General features: G+C 36.5%; 1 pseudogene; it reads right to left on the reverse strand.

Moving 5' to 3' along the window:
- Positions 1 to 1,230: 1,230 nt before the first annotated feature.
- On the reverse strand, positions 1,231 to 15,717 carry LOC138174950 (glucose-6-phosphate isomerase pseudogene; annotated as a pseudogene).
- Between the last annotated feature and the right edge of the window lie 6,471 nt (positions 15,718 to 22,188).

Consider the following 22,188-nt stretch of genomic DNA (forward strand, 5'->3'; position numbering starts at 1 on the left):
GCCGACTACGCCATAACGTAATGTAACAGCAAGGAAAGGCAACTTCCCAAGGTTCAAAATACCAGCATAGGTGCTCTCCATTATATTCAGTGACCAACCAAGAACAGAGAAGATCAAAACATGACATCATTCCAAATACAGCATTTACTAAATGTGATTAAATAATCTCCTAGGACTACCCCACCCCAGGACCTTCCAATCATTCAATCAATTACAAAGTCCCTGGTCTAAATACTTCTCCACCCCTAGGCTATACCTTCATTTAGTCCACCACAAAGCCCCTCTTCTCAAATGGAGATTAGTTTCCAAACATAAGTAAAGTACATTCACTTGTTCAACCATAGAACACAAAAAGGTCAAAAGTTCCCCACCCCTGGATCACAATTGAATCTACCCCAGAGTTACATCAAGTTTAAGCACAGCTCTTAATACCCAAATGGAGGTCTTTTCTTCATCTTGACACGAGGCAAGTTCTCAGCAATCTTAGTTCCTGGGGAGACAAGGCTTAGCAAGGCCACAAGATACATTGCCAGTCCCTTCATTAATTCATCCTCTGTCTGTAGAACAGTCCTAGAACCCCTGAAAACATTAGCAAAGCCCTCTCCCAGGATTTCTGTAAACATAGAACAAGAAAATCCTTCTTCAGGGCTTCTGAACCAAAAGGAAGGTTCCCAGACCCCTGCAACAACAGCACTGTCCTTCAGCAGTGGACAGTATTCACTCTGTCTGCAGGACAGTCTCCAGACCCCTGCAACAACAGCACTGTCCTTCACAAGTGGACAGTATTCACTCTCTGTCTGCAGGACAGTCTCAGGGCTTCTTAGCCAACAGCCAGGTTCCAGGACTTCTTCAACAAAAGGACTGTCTTTCACCAGTGGACAAATCTGGCAAAACAACATCAAAACAGACAGACAAAGTACCAGCAAAACAGCCATGTCTCCTCAGTCCTTGGCAGCTCAGGCAGCAGGTCTCAAAAGTCCAGGGCAATTCAAAGTGGCCACCAGCAATTCTCTTAGTCTCTCTCTCCCTCCATGAGGTGCTGCTTCCAAAAAAGTTCTTCTGCCTCTCTCTTGTCTCTCCAAATCTATGTCACCAGTTCCTCCCAGTTCGTGTCTCTCTTTTCAAGTCAACAAGTTCTTCCCACAGGTGGGATTAACAAGCTCTGGGTTTTAACACAATCAATTTGAAAAACCAAGCCAATACAAGGGGAATCTTTAAATGCCATTACTATCACAGTAGCACAGGGGGATTTTTCTCCAGTGGGGCGGTGAAGAAGTTATTGTCCATTCAGTGAGCCTCTGACAACAGTTGCTCAAATTTATGAAAATCAACATGCAGGGCAATGGAGAGGCCAATACCTAACCACAAAGTGTAATGTTCACCAACCCAAAAGCAGAATTCAAATATGTTTTGAACATTAGTTCCAAAATCTTGAACTTTTGGTGAATTGGTAGATAATGTCACAAAGTACTTTTCCAAAGCTGAAGAATCCTTTGCTTCCTGAAGGAAACACTGCCTGACTGTCTCTTCATTGGTGATGGTCTCCTGGGTGGTGAGTATCTTTGAGGTAATGATTAAGAGGGAGGTTTCTAGGTTGAGTTAAGTGAGGGTCTTGGCAATATGTGTACTATCAATATTAAAGAAAAAATCCTTTGGAGTAGGGCTTCAGGGCTTCTTTCACCATCAGAGGACCCAAGTCAGAAGGTCCAGTGCCAATGTTGATCACATGTGTAATTGTCTTCCCAGTGTAACTTTTCCAGTCTCCCCTATGGACATGGTGAGAGGATGCCTTCATTTTCTCCAGCACTTTGTTCACTTCTGTTACCATCTCCTTGCTATCCACTAGCTTCAGTGTGTTGGAGCAATTCTGTAGTGCCACATGGGGCACAGCCTGTTCCTTGGTGAAATTGATCTTTGTTCCCTTGAACATTTGTTCCTGAGCGTCTTCCATCCTTCATGAATTAGCCAGCACAATAAACATCTTCATCACATCTTCTGTAATTAAGTAACCTAATGAAGTAATCCACAAAGATATGTCCCTTTTTGGTGTTGAGATTTAGGCTGAAACAGTTGAAGTGGTCCTGGTTATCCTCAAAAAGGCACTGGAAGTTGATCAGACCTGTGCTTTTAGTGCTACTGGACCAACTTCTGGAAGTTTAGGTCCTTCCTGACTGAGTGCATCCATGATGGGACAAGGACTGCTCAGAAAGACATGATTTGAAACCGAAATAATAGGTACTGTGTAAATGGAAACTTCAGGGGTTTTATGTAGCTGTTTTCAGAGATATATCTAAGGCCTTGTAAATTTTTAGATCTTTCATGGTTTTATGATCAAAGCAGAGTTGTTTACACCTCCCCTGATCTGTGCCCTGGTTTGTGAGTGATGAAAAGAATTCTTTTCTGCCTTGTATTTGTGAGGAGCATTCTGTCTCCACTCTCACCGCAATCTGTTACCATGCCAGCGCTCCCCCTTGCCATAGGACCACCACCCAAGACTGTGACCCTGATCAAAGCACAGAAAAAGCAAGAGAATCTTGCCTTAGCACCAACAAAGGATTTCTTCAATTCCCCCTATGATCGGCTGCTGGATCCCCTCCACTATCTGTGGACTGAGAGCTCCATAAGCAACCATGATTAGACTGGGGCTAGACCTTGCTCCTCTCTCTCCTAGGTTCAACAGATGTTTGCTATTGAAATTCTAAATTGTCTTTGGCATTTGTGAGCTGAGAAGTCTGGAAATCACCACAACTTCCAGTGATTCAGTTCCCCTGCGGGCTTCTCTGTCCCTGTCTGTGCCAGCTTAGCCATACTGGACTGTGCTCTTCTGTCAGACTGGTGCAACACACCTGCAACTGTTGACCTTCCAGGTTGTCTCGGGCTGAAAATTTGTTTTACTTCGTTGTTTTGTGGGTTCTGCTTCTTTAAGTTCTAGAACTTAGAGTCATTTTTTGCTGGTATTTGGAGGGGTTTGGGGAAGATCTCAAGCAAGTCCCTACTTTTACTTTGCCATCTTGGCTCTGCCCCCTCAAACATCTTAAGAATTTTGATGTTGATAAGTTTAATTAATAATTAATTTAATTATTACAATAATTACTTTACAATATAATAATAATAATTAATTAATTTAACTAATAATTAATTAATAAGATTAGATATTTCTGTCAAACAGAGTAGCTAAAGCTTTTGGAGAGTAACAGACACAATAATTAATGTGGAGGTAACCATTATTAAGTAAACAATATTGATTCAAGTCAATTAGCTATTATTAAGTACCTGCTATATGTCAGGCACAACTAGAGGATATAAAAACGGCAAAACAAATCCAAGAAAAGGGAAACACAAAACAAACAATAAAACATGGTTTATAGACCATTGTTTACAGCATAACTTTTTTTTTCTTTTTGGTAACTCTAGAGAAACTCTAATTTGTTTTGCTGGCAACAGTTCTACTGGTCTTCAAAGTAATCTTTGACCATATTGTGAACATTGTTTCTAGTGATGTTATTGGTAACCCGTTGTTTGTCCATGCTCTTCAACTCATCCAGTTAATTCCATAATTTTGACATAGGACATTCATCTAATTTTCTTGAAGTTTTTCTTTCTTTTGCATGATCTCAAAGTTATCCCAATGAAACCCAGGCTACTCAATAGTGATTTACCATTCTTGCCACTTGAACAGCCCAGAAGTACAACATTCATTTTGTTCAATTATTTTTTTATGATCCTTTACATACACATTACTTTCATAATCTCTTCATCTCAAAGTGTTGCAATTTGTTTTTCATTGTACCACACATATTTTCCATTACTTTCTATGTGATTGAAATGTAAGATATTCAGAATCAATACTAATATTTTATGAGTAGCAGTAACATAATAATACTAGTGAGTATGAGATTGAAAATAATATTGGACTCATTAAGATAAATGCTCAGTTTTCCAAAGGTAATACAATTCACTGCCTTTCTTCACTTCAGCTCTAGGATCAACTCACCATCCATTTGCAGATCATCTCCAATATATATTTTTTGATGGATGTGGTTTTTAGGTTATTGATATAACTTCATGGTACCATCTGGACAATAGCACTTTTTCATTCATTTACTACTACTAATATTACTACTCCTACTTCTACTACTCCTTCTCCTACTGCTACTTTTATTATTACCATTACTACTAGTAGTGGCTGCTTTGTTTCTATAATACTCAGTTAAATGTCCTACAAATATAGATGCATTAGTACATGAGGAACCTGTGATTGGATTAACGTGGGAAACTTTCAGTGTAGGAATTCTCTCTACTAATTAAAACGATATGCTACTGTAGCCTATCTATGTTTACTATTTACTAGATATAGATTAATAAGTTGTTTTAGACAAGGATAGGTTAAGTGAATTGCTTATTGTCACATGACCAGTAAGATGCAGGGTTGATATATTAAGCCAGGTCTTACTGGCTCCAAGTCTTCATTGTATCAAATATATCATGTCTTCTTTCTTTTTCTTACTCCATTGCTTGGCACAAAATACAGAATCATTTACGCACATCTGAGCCCTTAACAATGTCCACGAACAATGAAAATATTATAACACAATCAGCTATATAGCAAATAAAATAATAGTAACAATATACATATATAAACACATAAACATATGTATAGAGGTACACATATATGTGTGTGTGTGTGCATGTAAGAAGATCAGTTCGTATTTTACTACTTACATTTTGGAAATCATGAGTCCTTTCTTTTCAATTTATTTATCTGTGAAATTAAACTAATTTAGATGACTTTTGAGATACATTTCAGCACTAGAGCTATGATTTGATGATACACAAAATCCTGCCCATTAAGTATTTAATATCAATTAATAAAATAATATTTCTTAAATTAAATTGAATTCAATATCATCAATTAAATACACATAGTTATTGCATTGATTAAGTAATCCTTTCATGGAGTCATGTCATAGATTTACTGCATATTATTTTTGATGCCTAAAAAAAGAAATATAAACTGGCTTAAATTTAACCGATGAAAAATCTGCAGAAATATTTGATTGAAAATGTTACAGCCATGGCTTCAATGCATTTTCCTATTGTGAGATAATCCCTATAATCACTGATATCACTTCTGTTTACTTAATGATATTCTCTTCCATTCCAATTATTTTATATAATACTGATCGCAAAATGATTTCATCAAATGAATCTATTTTCATTTCATCACAGAAAATTAGTTGCCACTTGAACAGTCCACAAGTATAATATTCATTTTTTTCAATTGTTTTTTTTAATGAATCCTTCATATATGCTTTACTTTTATAATCTCTTGATGTCAAAGTGTTGCAATTTATTTTTTCATTGTACCACACACATGCCTTTACTTTAAATTTCTTAGGATTATTTAATAAGTAATGTTATCATAGAATAATTGTTGGTGTTATTTCACATCTGGCCAAACATGTGTATGGGGGAGGTTTTCATCAAGTGACATACAATTTTTGTTTATTTTTTAATCATACAATCAAAATTTGGCTCTCAGAGAATACCTAATTCTTTATGTAGTATAATGTTTAATTTTCTATAACATATAGTAGCATTTTCTGAAGAAAAAATAACAATAAATTTTTCAATTCTTTTTTGAAAACTTGGGATTTATATTTATGGATAAAGTTTTAAAATTTAGGAATGAAAAAATAAAATTGGTCAGATATGGAGTCCATGTAGCAAGAACTGGTTATATGCATTTCTTTAGCATTTTACAGCTCAAATCTCAAGGGAAATAAACTAAAAATAAATAAATAACAGATAAAATTTCTCAGCTAAATTTTAGAGTTACAGGAGCAAGATCTTGATTGAAAAGAACTACAGAGTTCATTAATCCCAACCACCTAATTTCATACATGGGAAAAATGAAACCAAAAGAGGTGAAGTTATTTGACCAAGGTTACACAAGAAGCAAGGTCAAGAGACAGAACTCAAGCAAAAGTCCTTCAACCGCAAAACCTGTAACTTTTATAAGGTAAGTTATTGCTATAGGGAGAAGCAATAACTAACATTAGGAGAATAAGGAAAGTAGAGAAACCCAGTATTTCACAAAGAATCATATCATAAACAGCCCAAAAAATGAACCAATAAGAAACCTTATGCCCCAAGATAAGTATATGGAAATGCAGAAAATTTAGATGGTAGTGATCATGTTAGTACTAGTTGTAGTAGTTATAGTCATAGTATTTAATATTATTAACAGAAGTTTTGGTAGTGCTAGTGGTGGCATTGGTCCTACTAGTTATTATGATAGTAATATCAGTAGTCATAATTATAATAAAAAGTGTTATGTCATGCTAAGTTTTGCAAAACACATTTTATATTTCATCTAATTTGATCCTCATAATAATACTTTGAAGTGGGTTTCATTACCCTTATTTCACAAGTAAAATAGTAAGTAAGACTGAGGGATATTGAGTAATATACCCAGAGTCTCAATGGCTGAAGAATGGTTGACATTGGATTTAAACTTGCCTTCCAAAATTCAAATCCACAACTCTGTCCACTATACCTCCTTGCAACAGATGAGATGTTCCAAAAGTCATAGTGAAAAAAGTCAATATGGCCTTAAGAAGACCTCATGTTTACTACAGACTTTGTGGGAAATAATCCATGAATATAAAAAAAATGGGAGAAGAAATCAATAAAATGGCTTATGTGAGAAAATCTGGGAACAAGTGTGGCCAGGTGAGGAGCATTTATCTGGGTGAAGATTAAAAGAGGAGGGTCAGAAGGAAGAAATAACAGAAGAATTCAGAAAATGGATCATAATAATGGAAAAATAAGATGGCAGAGGAAAGGGAGGAACTCCCCTGAGCTCTCTCCCCAAACCTTCCAAATTCCTTTAAATAATTACTCTAAACAAATTTTAGAGTGTCAAAACTCAAAACAAAATGGAGTGAAACAATTTTCCAACCCAATACAACTTAGAAGGCTGTCAGGGCACGTGTGTTGCACGAGTGGGGAAGCAGAGCAAATTCCAGCTCAGGCTGTGCCAACAAAGACCAGGTCCCGGCAAACCAGGAGTAGGTCTCAGTGTGACTGCCTCACTGGCAGCAGTGGAGGTGTCTAGACTTCTCAGCTCATGAATGGTAAGGGGATTGGACAATGGGTCAAATGGAGTTATACAGGGGTTCTTTTGCTGATATCAGGTTCATGGCTCTGTTGCAATGCCTATTCTTGGATTCAAGTCACAGACCCAAGGGTAAGGAGGAACACTAGCCCAAGCGAATTTAGGACCTTAGGGGAACAGAGACTCTGCTCACAGTTCCATTATTGAAAAGAGTTCTTGTGAGGGTGGCTAGGTGGTGAAGTGAAAAGTCTACCAGCCCCAGAGTCAGGAGGACCTAAGTTCAAATCTGAACTCAGACACTTTACATTTACTAGCCATATGATTTGGGGCAAGCCACTTAGCCCCAATTGCCCAGGCTTCCCCCCTCCATAAAGGAAAAAAAAATTGTTCTTGTGTTGAATCACAAATGAGTGCAAAATATAGGAGAGAAAGTAAACATACTTCTCCCAAGATCATACCCCATGGGAAAAATTAAGACATTATAGGTCCCCAGAATTACTTCCAAAAACCGCTGAACAACAAAATCTCTAGGTTGAGACAATACCCCCTCTACTTGGGAAGCAGCAAAGTTAAGAGTCAAGAAATATAATGGAAAAAAATGAGCAAACAAAAGAAAAAACTTCTGACCAAAGAAAGTTACTATGGTGACAAGGAAGAGCGATATACATATTCAGAGGAAGACAACACAAAGACAACATGCAGAGGCTGACATAGCTAGTGGAGTCAGACACAGCACATGGAGGTGGGCACAGCATGCAGAGGCAGATGCAGTCAGAGTAACCCTGGGCAAGCTCAATCAACAGCCACAAGAGTGATTCCTAGGCCTATCACCACAAAACTAAGGATCTACCAGAACTGGGTAAAAGACAAACACAGGGTCCAAGGAAATGACAGCAGCTACACCTGGGGTTATTCACCCACAGCCCAGAAGTTCAAGAATCACCTACCTGAACTTCCAGAGAACAAGATTGTGGAGCAAACCCCAGCTGCTCTAATCCCCCAACTTTGACCCTGAAAACCCAGAGAATATTGCCCCAGAGTAAAACTCTAAAATTTTGGAACTAACTTCAGTTACTTCGGAGTCCTAGTGGAAGGGCATGGCTAAGGCTGTGCTTTAAAATTGGTGAAAAAAAAAAAAAACAGATAGCAAAGACAAAGACTTCCGAATCCTGTAATTGTGAACATGAAGAACCAAAATTCAGAAGGAGAGAGTATTGACTCTACACCCACAGCTGAAGCCTCAAAAGGGAATATGAGCTGGTCTCAAAACCAGAAAGCATTCTTGGAAGAATGTTAAAAATAGAATTAGAGAGGTAAGAGATAAATTGCCTATTATTTTAAAATTACAATTGCAAAAATAGAAAAAAAAACAAACATTTCAATGAAGAAAACAACTCTTTAATAATAAAATGTGTGAAATGGAAAAAGAGTTTTAAAATCTAAATGGAGAAAATAAATCCCTAAAAATGAAATCTGAACATATGGAAAAGGAACTTTAGAAATTAATAGAGAAAAATAATTCTCTAAAAATTAGAATCAGTCAAATCAAAGCTAATGACTATATTAGACATTAAGAATCAAAGATGAAAAATTATAAAACAATATGTTAAAAGACTCAATGGAAAAATAACAGATGTGGAGAACAGAACCAGGAGAGAGAATTTAAGAATTATTGGTCTACCAGGAAGACATGAAAAAAAAAAAAAGAGCCTAGACAGCATCTTCCAAGAAATCATCAAGGAAAACTGCTCTGAGGTCCTAGAACCAGAGGGTAAAAATAATTTTCAAAGAATCCACCAGAGAACTTCTGAAAGAGATCCCAAATTGAAAACTCTGAGAAGTGCTGTAGCCAAATTCCAGAACTATCAGGTAAAGGAGAAAATACTGCAAGCAACCAGAAAGAAACAATTCAAATATTGTGGAATTATAGTCAAGATCACACAGGATGTAGCAGTTTTTACACTGAAAGATTGGAGGGACTGGAATATGATATTTCATAGGGCAAAATAGCTCAGGCTACAACCAAGGATCAGCTATCCAGCAAAATTAAGCATAATGTTTTAGGCAAGGAGATAGTCATTCAATGAAATGAAGGACTTCCAGACCTTCCTGATGAAAAAGCCAGGGCTCAGTGGAAAATCCAATCTCCAAATGCAAGACTCAAGAGAGACATGGAAAGGTAAAAAGTGAACACACACACACACACACACACACACACACCAACACAACTTGTTATTTAATAAGAGCAAACTGTTTGAATTCCTGTATGGGAAGCTGATAACTGTCAATATTGAGAATTGTGTCCTTATCATGACATTTAAAAGGGATTTAGATAAACAGAGGGTGTGGGTATAAATTAACTAAAGTGATGATTAAAACAAACCTTATTAAAGGGTGTAAAAGGACCATAATGGGAGAAGAGGAAAGGAGGAAGCAAAAAAAGGTATATTATGCCACAGAAAGAGGCATAAAAACATATTTTATTAGAGGGAAAGTAGGGAGGGAGTTAAACATATGAGCTATGCCCTCATTGGTTTTGGTGTAAGGAGGAAAGAACATCATCAGTTATGTATAGAACTCTATCATGAAGAGACATAAAACTTATCATAATAGAGCGAAAGAAGGGAGAGACTGTAGCACTGTATGAGGTTTATTCTCTTCAATCTTGGTTAAAGGAGGAAATAACATACTACATTAATTATAAAAATGTATTATACTCTAAAAGCAGCTGAAGGGGGAAGGGGGATGAAAATGGGGGTTGCTTAGAAGGGAAGGAAGAAATAGTAAGGAGTAAGGCTAGAAAACCAGAGGCAGGGGATTTTAGTGAGAGAATGCTGAGGGTGGCAGTGGTCAAAAGAAAACTCTTAAGGAGGGGAAAGGAGAAGGGAGAAACAAAACTATAAATAGGGGAGTGATTGGATGGAGGGAAAGACAGATAATATTCACAACAGTGAATGTGAATGGGATGAACTCTCCCATAAAACATAGGTAGATAGTAAAATGGATTAAAAAAACCATAATCCTACAATATTTTGTTTATGAGAAACACATTTGAAACAGGGGGATACACACAGGGTAAAGATAAAAGTCTGGAATAGAATATATTATGTTTCAGCAAAAGTAAATAAAAAAGCAAGGGCAGCAATCTTTATCTCAGATAAAGCAAAAACTAAAACAGATCTAATTAGAAGAGATAAGGAAGGAACCTACATCCTGCTAAAAGGCACCATTGAAAATGAAGCAATATCATTCCTAAATATATATACAACAAGCGGTATAGCATCCAAATTCCTAGAGGAGAAGTTAAGGGCGTTAGTGGAAGAAATAGATAGCAAAACTATACTAATGGAGAATCTCAAACTTTCCCTCTCTAAAATTGACAAAATTAACTTCAAAATAAACAAGAATGAAGTTAAGGAGGTGAATAGAATGTTAAAGAAGGTAAATATTATAGACCTCTGGAGAAAATTGAATGGATATAAAAAGGAATATAACTTCTCAGTGGTACATGTCACATACACAAAAATTAACCATATACCAGGGCACACAAACCTCACAATTCAGTGTATCAAGGGAGAAATACTAAATCAATCTTTCTCAGATCATGGTAGAATAAAAATTATATGTAATAAAGGGTCATGGAAAGATAGACTAAAACTAATTGAAAACTAATGAAATCCAACAAGAAGATATGAAAAGATAAATTCCATTTAAAATTACTGTAGACATTATAAAATATTTGGGAAACTACTTGCCAAAACAAACCCAGGACCTATAGGAACACAATTATAAAACTTTTCACACAAATAAAGTCAGATCTACATAACTGGAAAAAAATATCACTTGCTCATGGTGTTAGATCAAGTTAATATAATAAAAATGATAATTTTACTTGAATTAATTTTCATATTTACAACCATACCAATCTATGAAAAAAATTATTTTATAGAGGTAGAAATAATAGTAACAAAATTCACCTAGAAGAACCAAAGGTCCAGAATATAAAGGGAATTAATGAAAAGAAATGCTAGGGACGGTGGCCTAGCTATTACAGATTTTAATCTGTATTATAAAGCAGCATTCATAAAAATTATTTGGTGCTGGCTAGGAATAGAGTAGTTGATCAGTGGAATAGATCAAGTACAGGAGACACAGCACTCAATGACTATAGTAATCTATTTTTCGATAAAGCCAAATATCCCAGCTTCTGAGATAAGAACTCACTATTTGACAAAAATAATGCTGAGAAAACTGGAAAAAGAATATGGAAGAAACTGGGTATAGATGAATATCTTATACCATATACCAAAATCAAGTTTAAATGGGTGCATGATATATGTATAAAAGCTAATACAATAAGCAATCTGGGAGAGCAAGGAATAGTTTACCTGTCAGATTTATAGAGAAGGGAAGATTTTATGACCAAACAAGAGTTAGAAAGTATTATGTAATGGGAAATGGTTAATTTTATTACATTAAATTAAAAAGTTTTATATAAAAATGTCAATGTACCCAAAATTATGAGAGGAGTGGGAAATTGGGAAAGAAATTTTACAACCAGTGTATCTGATGAAGGCCTCATTTCTAAAATATACAGAGATTTGAGTCAAATCTATAAGAATACAAGTTATTCCCCAATTAGTAAATGGTTAAAGAATATGGACAGTTTTCAGAGTAAGAAATTACAGATATCTATAAGCATATGAAAAATGCTCTAAATCACTACTGATTACAGAAATGGAAATCAAAACAACTTTGAGGAACCACATCTCATTCTTCAGATTGGCTCAGATGAAAAAAGAGGAAAATGACAAATGCTGGAGATATGAAAAAATTGGTATACTAATGAATTGTTGGTGAAGTTGTGAACTTATGCAACAAATCTGGAGAGCATTCTGGAACCATGCCCAAAGTTTTATTAAAAAGTGCATACTCTTTCACCCAGCAATACAGCTTCTAGGGCTGTATCCCAAAGAAATCACAGAAGTGGGAAAAGGACTTGTATGTACATAAATATTTATAGCAGCTCTATTTGTGGTGGCAAATTTTTGGAAATCAAGAGGATGCCCATCAATAGGGGAATGACTATACATGTTGTGTTATATGAATGTAATGGAATAATACAGTGTTTTACGCAATGAGGAGTAGTGGGTCTCCTTCTAACACCTCCTCCAATTCATGTAAAAATGACACTAACAAACTTCGGAGTTACAGAACCCACAAAATGACACAAAGAAACTAAGGTTCAGCTGAAGACAGACCAGCAGGCCAGCAGGAAGGGGCCAGCACAACAATCTAGGAGCTGAGCCCAGCCCTGAAGGAGCTGGACATTTTAGACTCAGGGCAGCCACAACCAGCCACTGGCTGGAGGGATTTCAGATCACCAGCAGCTGTGGGGGTTTCCAGAATTATCAACCCATACATGTTAAAGAAAAAGAGAGAGGTCATTGTAGTGTGGACTTTAGGACCTGGGAGTTCTGGGAGTGTAATCCAGCCTTTGCCTCAGTGGTGAGAACTGGCTGAGGCATGGCAGCTGACCTGCCACATGGCTGCTTCAGAGATCCTGGCCAGGAGATTGTAGAGGGACCAAGTGACCAATCTGAGGGGGATTAGCTCTTGCTTTAACCTGCTTGGATCTCGATCACTTTCTGGGGTGGAGGTCCTGGGGTGAATGACCAGTGTGCCAGAGCATGTGGAGGCTTGAGAGAGAGAAAGCAACTAATAGCTCCAGCAGCTGAGAAAACCCTAGCAATAGGGACAAAGTTGCCACCTCTGGTAGCAGAGTTCTATTGTGGCAAAAAGCTCAAAAGTTAAGTAATTGAGTGGCAACGTGAGCAAATTAGGGAAGCAAGGCAAGCACAGCAGTCTGATGTTGCATTCCTAATTTGTGGACAAAATGGATTGGGGCATGGAACAGGGGGAAGGCAGAGAAGTCAGAACACCTGCAACAAAATCTTCCAACAAAAGAATAAGCTTCTTACAGTCCATAGAGGAGCTTAAGAAGAATTTGAAAACCAAATGAGAGTAATGGAGGAAAAATTAGGAAGAGAAATGAGAATGATGCAAGAGAAGTATGAAACGAGAGTCAACAACCTGACAGAGGAACTAACACCTTAAAAACAGACTAACTCAAATGGCAAAAGAGGCTCAAAAAGGCAATGAGGAGAAGGATGCCTTAAAAAAAGCCGAATTTGCCAGATGGAAAAAGAATCTCAAAAGCTCATTGAAGAGTATCATTCTTTGAGAATAACATTGGAGCAAATGGAAGCTAGTGACTTTATGAGAAATCAAGATACTATTAAACAGATACAAACAAATGAAAAATAGAAAGAAATGTGAAATATCTCATTGGAAAAACCACTGACCTGGAAAATAGATCCAGGAGAGATAATTTAAAAATTATTAGAGTAACTGAAAGCCATGATCAAAAAAAGAAACTTGAAATCATCCTTCAAGAAATTCTCAAGGAAAATTGCCCTGATGTTTTAGAACCAGAGGTCAAATAGAGGTTGAAAGAATCAATGGATCACCTCCTGAAAAAGATCCCAAAAAGAAAACTCCTAGGAATATTATAGCAAGGTTATGGAATTCCCATATCAAGGAGAAAATATTACAAGCAGCGAGAAAGAAACAATTTTAATACTGTGGAAACCCAATCAGGATAACACAGGATCTGGCACTGAGGGATCGAAGGGGTTGGAATATCATATTCCAGAGGTCAAAGGAGCTGGGATTAAAACCAAGAATCCCCTACCCAGCAAAAGTTTCGGGGGAAAATATGGTCATTCAATTGAATAGAGGACTCCCAAGCATTCTTGATGAAAAAAACCATAGTTGAATACAAAATCTGACATTCAGGTACAAGAAGCAAGAGAAGGATGAGAAGGTAAATAGGGGAAAGAAATCATAAGGAACTACTTACATTCCTACGTGGAAAAACTATAATTGTAACTTGTGAATCTTTTCTCAGTATGAGAATAGTTGAAGGGAACATAAAGACACACACACACACACATATATATATATGTACATATACCTGTATGTCTATATAGGAGGGTATATGGGCATATGAATAAATATGTGAGTATTTTGATCTATGTGTACAGATATACATAGACAAAGGGCACAGGACCATTTGAATAGGAAGGTGTGATACTTAAAACATGAAATTAAGAGATGAGAAAGGAATCTAATGAGAAGAGATGGTGAGAGATAGAATGGGGCAAATTATCTCACATAGAAGAGGCAAGTGAAAACTCTTACAATGGAGGAGAAGAACAGGAAGGTAAAAGGGAATGAGTAAACCTTATAGGCTGCTTGTAATATTCTCTCCTTAATCTGGGAATTCCAGAACCTGGCTATAATATTCCTAGGAGTTTTCTTTTTGGGATCTTTTTCAGGAGCTGATCGGTAGATTCTTTCAACCTCTATTTTACTCTCTGGTACTAAAACATCAGAACAGTTTTCTTTGAGAACTTCCTGGAGGGTGATTTCTAGGTTCTTACTTTGGTCACAGTTTTCAGGTAGTCCAATAATTTTTAAATTATCTCTCCTGGATCTATTTTCCAGGTCAGTGGTTTTCCGATGAGATAGTTCACATTGCCTTCTATTCTTTCATTTGTTTGGATCTGTTTGACAGCATCTTGATTTCTCATAAGTCATTAGGTTCCATTTGCTCCAATCTAATTCTGAAGCAATGATTCTCGCCATTGAGCTTTTGAGATTCTTTTTCCATTTGGCAAATTTGGCTTTTTAAGGCATTCTTCTCCTCATTGCCTTTTTGAGCCTCCTTGGCTATTTGAGTCAGTCTGTTTTTTAAGGTATTTTTTTCCTCAGTCAGGCTGTTGACTTGCATTTCATAATTTTCTTGCATTGTTCTCATTTCTCTTCCCAATTTTTCCTCCACTTCTCTTATCTGCTTCTTAAGGTACTCTATGGCCTATAAACAGCTTGTATTTTCCTTTGAGGCTTTTGGTGCCGGAGTTCTGACTTCACTCTTTTGCTCCTGTTCCATGCTTTGCTTCTTTTTGTCCCCAAAATAGGAGTGTAATGTTGGAATATTCTGTCTGCTTTATTTCCTTTGCCTGCTCATTTTGCCACTCAATTACTTGTCTTTTGGGCTTTTTGTCACAGTAGGACTATGCCTCCAGACAGAGGAGCTTTTCTTCCAAACGCTGGGGTTTTCTCAGCCGCTGGAGGTATTAGATGGGTGCCCTCTTTGAGGTCTCCACATGCTCTGGCAAGCTGGACATGCACCCCAGGACCTCCACCCTAGACTGCAATCCAGATCCAAGCAGGTTAAAGCAAGAGGGATTACCCCTCACACTGGTGCTTGGTCCCCCTACACTCTGCAGGCCAGGAGCTGGCTGGCTGTGCTGGAGTCTCAGTGGCTTCTCGCCCCAGAGGTAAAAGTCACGCACTCCCACTTACTGGTGCCAAATTCCAGACTGCATTTGCCTCTCACTTTGTCCTTCGCATCTATGTGTTGATAAATCTGGAAACTGCCACCGCTGCTGATCTGGAGTCCCTCTGGTTGGTGGCTGGTCAGGCACGGTCTGGGGCGAAAGCCTTGGTGTGGGGCTGGGCTTGGCTCCCATAGTGCTGCACTGGATTCCTGCTGGCCTGCCAGACTGTCCTCAGTGGGAGGTTAGATTCTGGGTGTCATTTTGTCGGTTCTGCAGCTCCAAAGTTTGTTTAGAGTCCCCTTTTTACATGGATTGGGGAAGGTGGAAGCTGGAGCCATGGTAAGGTCATGCTTCTACTCCACCATCTTGGCTCCACCTTCCCAGGCTCATTTTTTGATCATGACTTTCAGGTAGTCCAATAATTTTCAAATTATCTCTCCTAGATTTATTTTCCATGTTAGTGGTTTATCTAATGAGATATTTAACTTTGCCTCCTATTTTTTCATTTGTTTGGTTCTGTTTTATAATATCTTGATTTCTCCTAAAGTCATTAGCTTCCATTTGCTCCAATCTAATTTTGAAGGAATTATTTATTCTCTTCAGTGAGTTTTTGAAATTCCTTTTCCATCTGGGCAATTTGACTTTTTAAGTCATTCTTCCTCTCATTGGCTTTTTGGATTTCTTTTGTCATTTGACTTTGTCTATTTTTATTATTTTCTTCAGTATTTGGGGGGTCTCTTTTAGTGGACTGTTTACTTGCTTTTTGTAGTTTTCTTGCAGTATTCTCATTTCTCATCCTAACTTTTCCTACACTTCTCATACTTGATTTTCCAAATTCTTCTTGAGCTCTTCCATGGCCTGCTACCAGTTTATATTTTTCTTGGAGGTGTTTGATGTAAGAGTTTTGGCTTTTTTTTTTCTTCCTATGGTTCCATGTTTTTATCCTCTTTGTTCCTCCAAAAAATATTCTATTGTCTAGGTGGCAGATAGAGGGTGCCGTGAGTAGAGCTCTGTCCCTGGAGTCTGGAGGACCTGAGTTTAAATCTGGCCTCAGACATTTAACACTTACTAGCCATGTGACCTTGGGCAAGGCACTTAACCTTAATTGCCCTGTCTTCACCCCTCCAAAAAGCAAAAAAAAGTTTCTATGATCTGATTGCACTTACTCTTTTTGCTCATCATGTCAGCCAATTACTTGATTTTATACTCTTTGCCATGGTAGAAGTCTTTTTCCATAGAGGAGAGAGATGTGTCCCTAATCTGTGTGATTTTGTGGAGTTGTTGTCAGAGCCATGATGAGGCCACCCTTTGTACAGCTGCCACAAGCCCTGCCACACTAGCACTCCTCACTCCAGGACCACCACCCAAGACTGCAACCCAGGTTGAAGCAGGTAAAACTAACAGCAATTGCCCTCTGAATGATCTCTTGGTCCCTCTAAAATCTGTAGGCCAGGACATCTGGAGGCAACCAGAAAGCAGAAACTGCAGGTGCTGGGCCAACACCACCTCTGCTACCTTAGAGGCAGGGGCTAGACCACCCTCCTATCTTACCCAGTTCCAAGAGTATTCCCTACTGACCTTTTACTTTCATTTTGGCTTTTATTAGTTGTGAAGTCTGGAAACTGCCACAGCTGATGGTTATTCACTCTCCTGAAGTCTGCTCTGGATATCTGGACCTCAATTCTTATCTGGCACAACTCCTGAAGGACTGTGCTGGGCTCCCAGCCTGGTGTGATAGACCCTTTCTGTAGGCCTGCTAGGCTACCTTCAGCAGAAGATTTGTTTCTGTCACTTTTTGGGTTCTGTAGCTCTAAAATTTATTTAGAGTAATTTTTTTTATAGGTATTGTAGGTAGGTGGAGTGGCAGCTCAAGCAATCTCCTGGTTCCATATTTTTACTCCATCGTCTTGGCTCTGCCCTCCCACTTTGAATTGGCTATAATTATTTATGATAAAAATGTATATTCAAGAAAATAATGAATTTCAAGCTTTCCTAATAAAAAAGACCCAACCTGAATTGAAAATTTGACTTTCAAATAAAAAGGAGCATAAATCGGCAAACAGAAAAGGGAAATCATAAGGGATGAAAATAATGTTAAACTGTTTATATTCCTACATTGGAAAGTTATATTTATAACTCATAAAAGGGTTTTCATTGTTAGGGTAGTTAGAAGGTGTATACATAGAAAGCAGAGGTGTAGGTTGAATGTGATGTTCTGATTATGCAACAAAATATAATTATGGGATAAGAAATAAAAATGCAATGGGAGATGAAGAGAGGGAGAGATAGAATGGGATAAATAGCTCACATAAAAGAGGCCTGACAGAGATTTTACAGTGGATGGAGAAAGAGGGGAAGTAGGAAAGGAAAGACATGGTTCTCGCTCATATTGGAATTGGCTCAAAGAGGAAATAGTATTCACACTTAGTTGGGTATAGATATCTATCTTACCCTATAGGAAAGCAAGAAAGGAAGGGGATAAGATAAGGAGGGTAGAGGAAACTAATAGAGGGTGAGCAGTTTGGAGGAGGTAAAAGTCAGAAACAAAACACTTTTGAGAAAGGAGAGGGTAAAAAGAGAGAAAGTAGCGTAAATAGGGGGAAATAGGACGGAGGGCAATACATGTTTGGTAATCATTATTATGAAAAAATACAATGTTTCTCTGATAAAGACTTCATTCTCTGAACAACTGAGTCATTTTTTTGAAAAGCCACTCCTCAATTGAAAATTGCTTAAATAATGTGAAAAAAATATTTTTCAGACAAAGTAATCAATGCTATGCATAGGCATATGGGGAAAAGGTGCTCTAAATCACTATTGATGAAAGAAATACAAATTAAAACAACTTTGAGCTACTGCCTCACACCTGTCAGACTGACTAATATAATAAAAAAGGAAAAAGGCCAATGTAGGAAAGAATGTGAGAAAATTAAAACACTAATGTGCTGTTGGTGAAACTGTATACTGATTCAAACATTCTGGACAGCAATTTGGAACTTTATCCTAAGGGCTATAAAACCATGCCTACCCTTTGACCAAGAAATACCACTGCTAGGAGTATATCACAAAGAGATAAAAAAGGGGAAAGAAAAGCAAAGGATTATGTGTAACAAAATATTCCTAGCAGCACTTTTAGTTGTGTTCAAGAATTGGAACCTGAGGGGTTGTCCATCAATTGGGGAATGACTGAGCAAGTTGTTTTCTATCATTGTGATAGAATACTATTGTGCTTTATGAAACAATGATCAGGATGCTCTCAGGGAAAACAACAAGAACAACACTGAGAGACTGACATGATCTTATGCAAGTGGAACAAGGAGAACATTTTACACAGTAGCAGAAATATCGTATGATGTTTTACTATGACAAGCTTAGATATTCTAAACGATATGATGACCCAAAACAATTCTGCAGAACTTCTGGTGAAAGGTGCTGTCCATCTCCATAGAAAGAACTAATGGAGCCTGAATGCAGATCAAATATACTTTGTCTTTACTTTCTTTATTTTTCTTTTTTTTTAAACTGTTTTCTTTCACAGAATGACACATGGAAATGTATTTTGCATGACTATACATGTATAGCCCATGTCAAATTCCTTGCTTTCCCTATGCAGGAAGAAGGCAGGAGAGAATTTGGAACTCAATTTGAAAAAAAAAAAGACAATGTTAATGTTGTTTGTGAATATACTTATGAAAATAAAATGTTAAATAAGAAAAATAATCGAAGTGTGGTATTGTAATAATAATGAACTGAAACTACTTAAAAATTCATGTGAGCTATCTTTGTCTTTGTCTCTCTGTCCTTTCTCTGAGTCTCTCTGTCTCCTTACCCGTCTATCTTTTTTCTCTCTCTATGTCCAATAAACACAATGAATAATTTCTTGGCATCCCATAATTAGGATACTAATGAAGTAGAGTAATAGATTGATCTGGAGACCTCCAAGGACACTTCCAATTCTATGATTCCATATGAACACATTTGAAATAAGAATTGTTACTGGTATGTGTCAATCCATAAATCAGTGACAGTGCTGCTGCTGCTGGTGATGGTGATGATAAGATATCTAATGAAACAAATGATTGAATTTATGGTCATAAAGTTAGCCAGAAAGTTGTTTTGATCCTATGTTATCACTTTTTGAGATGTGTAGATGCATTATCAGAGTTTATGAAAGCTAACCTGGATATAATAACAAAGAATTTACCATAATTTACTATTATAAATATATTAATTGAATTTATTTAGCATTTTTACACCTAAATAAAATGATTTGGTCAAATGGCCAAAAAGAAGAGAAAAAAAATAATTATTTTAGTGTGAAGTAGAATATTTTTTTGGTCACTACTATCTTATCTATTTTCTGTTAAAATGTTTTCAGTAACTAACCATTATCTACTCTTTTAAACATTTCTCTTAGATTTTACCTCTAATTCCAGTATTTCCTTTTAATATCTAATATATGATTAAAACACAATGATATATTAGAGACATTTAATGTAAAGAGAAATGATAATGAGGTTTAGAGATATCTAGTTTCACAACTTGGCTATAAAATGACTTTGAAGACATAACCACTGTGAGCACCAGTTAATTCATCAGTAAACTGGAGATAAAATTCAATTCTGGCAAGAGACAGGTAGATGACAAGTTGGATAGAGTGGTGAGCCTGGAGTCAGAAAGACTTGAGTTAAAATAGTGCCTCAGACATTTACTTTATGTTTGACCCTGGCAAATCACTTGACCTACCTGCCTTAGTTTCTTCAACTCCAAAATAGTGACACTAATAACATCTAATTCTCAGGTTTTCTAGAAGGATGGAATGAAATAATATGGTAAAATCAATTAGCAAAGTGTCTGAAATATAGTAGACAATAATGCTTGTTTTCTTTCTTGATATTTGCAGGACAGTGAGGATTATTGTTAGTGAAATTATGACAGAAACTTCAAAGTGCTCTAAAATATATGTTATGCTTTAGATAATATAAAATGCTTAAAAGTCTACCTGCCAAGGTAGTATATTGAGCATATTAATACAAGGAACTATATGAACACAATTACAAAACACTTTTAACACAATTAAAGTCAGAACTAAACAATTTGAAAAATATTAATTACTCATTGGTAGGTGGCAAAAATACAATAAAAATGTCAATTTTACCTAAGTCAATCTATTTGTTCATTGCCACACCAGTTAAACTGCCAAAAATGTATTTTATTGAGCCAGAAAAAAATAACAAAATTTAACCTGAAGAACAAACTTCAAGTATATCAAAAGAATTAATGACAACAAATGCAAAGGAAGGCAGCCTTGACATACCATATGTAAAACTATGTTATTAAACAATAATCATCAAATCAATTTAGTGCTGAATAAGAAATACAGTGGTGGATCAGTGGAATAGGTTAGGCACACAAGACACAGTAGTAAACGACTATAGTAATATGCTGTTTGATAAACCCAATGACCCAAGCTTTTGAACAAAAACTCATTTGACAAAAACTGCTGGAAAAACTAGAAAACAAAATGGGCAGAAAGATAGGTCAAAATGGGTACAATAAATGCGGATAATATAAGAACATTAGAGAATCATAGGATAATTTACTTGTCATATCTATAGATAAGGGAAAAAAATTAGAGCCAAACAAGTTATAGAGAGCATTACAAAATGTAAAATGGATAATTTTGTTTATATCACATTAAAAAAATGTTTTCACACTGACAAATGCAACCAAAATTAGAAGGAAAACATAACATTGAGGGGGCAGGATTTGCATCAAGTATCTCTGATAAAGGCTTCATTTCTCAAGTATATATAGAACTGAGTCAAATTTACAGAAATACAAGCCATTCTCCAATTGATCAATGGTCAGTAGGTATAAATGGGGAGTTTTTAGATGAAGAAATCAAAGCTATCTATAGTCATATAAAAATACTCTAAATCACTGTTGATTAGAGAAACCCAAATTAAAAAAAAAACCACTGAGGTACCACCTCATACCCAATAGATTGTTAATGAGACAGAAAATTAAAATGATAGATTTTGGAAGGGATGTGGTCACATGGAACACTAATGCACTTTTGCTGGAGTTGTAAACTGATCCAACCATTCTAAAGAGTAATTTGGAACATGACCAAATGATATACATACTCTTTGATCCAGTAATATCACAACTAGTTCTCCATCCGAAAGAAATTTTTTTAGTGTGAAAAGAACCTAATTGAACAAAAATATTTGTAGCAGTTCTTTGGAGCCTAGGAATTGGGATTTGAGAGAAAGCCCATCAATTGGGGAGATTGTAATGACATAATATTTTTCTGTAAGAAATGGCAAGTGTTATATTTCAGGAAAAAACCCTGTAAAGACTTATTTGAACTGATACAGAGCAAAATAAATAGAACCAGGAGAACATTGTATGCAGTAAAACAATATTATCTGATGAACAACTGTGAACAATTAGCTATTTTCAGCAATAAAATAATCTAAGACAATCACAAAGGACTCAAAATGAAAAATGTTTTCTGTCTTAAGAGAAAAAGCTGATGACTTCTGAGTTAATACTGAAGCATGCTATTTTTAATTTTTTTTCCTCCTTCCTTCCTTTCTCTTTCTTTCTTTCTTCCTTTCTCTTTCTTTCTTTCTTTCTTTCTTTCTTTCTTTCTTT

This window comes from Petaurus breviceps, unplaced genomic scaffold (genome assembly GCF_028583685.1).
Source record: "Petaurus breviceps papuanus isolate PSGF00001 unplaced genomic scaffold, PetGlider_PUasm1.0 76, whole genome shotgun sequence".
In the NCBI taxonomy this organism is placed as follows: domain Eukaryota; kingdom Metazoa; phylum Chordata; class Mammalia; order Diprotodontia; family Petauridae; genus Petaurus; species Petaurus breviceps.